Source organism: Buceros rhinoceros, unplaced genomic scaffold (genome assembly GCF_000710305.1).
Source record: "Buceros rhinoceros silvestris isolate BGI_N320 unplaced genomic scaffold, ASM71030v1 scaffold8586, whole genome shotgun sequence".
NCBI lineage: Eukaryota > Metazoa > Chordata > Aves > Bucerotiformes > Bucerotidae > Buceros > Buceros rhinoceros.
Genome location: NW_010416870.1, coordinates 8689 through 9180, shown reverse-complemented (window position 1 = coordinate 9180; position 492 = coordinate 8689). Strand labels below are relative to the sequence as shown.

The 492-nt window shown below is 66.9% G+C and overlaps 1 protein-coding gene across 1 annotated transcript in view; it reads right to left on the bottom strand.

Annotated features, from left to right (window-relative positions):
* Positions 1-492, bottom strand: part of FAM129B (family with sequence similarity 129, member B) — a gene marked incomplete at both ends in the record, with an annotated part of 14785 nt that overhangs the window by 5957 nt on the left and 8336 nt on the right. The window lies entirely within an intron of this gene.

The following is a 492-nucleotide window of genomic DNA, read 5'->3' as shown; positions in this document are numbered from 1 at the left end:
TCCGGGGGGGGGGGCAGCAGCCTCCCAGACACACCAGTGCCTGGAGTGGGGGGTCCCACTCTGTCCACAGAGTGATCCCCTCCAGAGCTGGACAAAGAGCAGGCAGGCACCCAGGAGTGGGGACTTGGCAGGACAGGGGAGCTCAGTGAGCCCACCAGCACGGCAGGATGGGGCAGCTGGGGGGGGCTGGAGGAAGAGGGGGGCCTGCAGGGAGTGGTGCAGCTCAGGAGGAAGAGGAAAGCAGCCGAGAGGCGTCAGGGCTGAGTCAGGACCCTGTTCCCGAGCCAGCCCCGTGGGAGGCACGCTGGGCTCTGGCTGGTTGCAACGGCCCTGAGATGTGGGGGGGGAAGCTCGCAGGGCCACCAGCATGGAAGGGGCTGAGATGTCACCCTCACCCTCCCACAGCACCCATAAGGAGGAGGGGCAGGGTGCTGGGAGCCTGCAGCCATGTTCCACGGGGTAGCCAGAGAGAAACCATTCCTGGGAGTGACC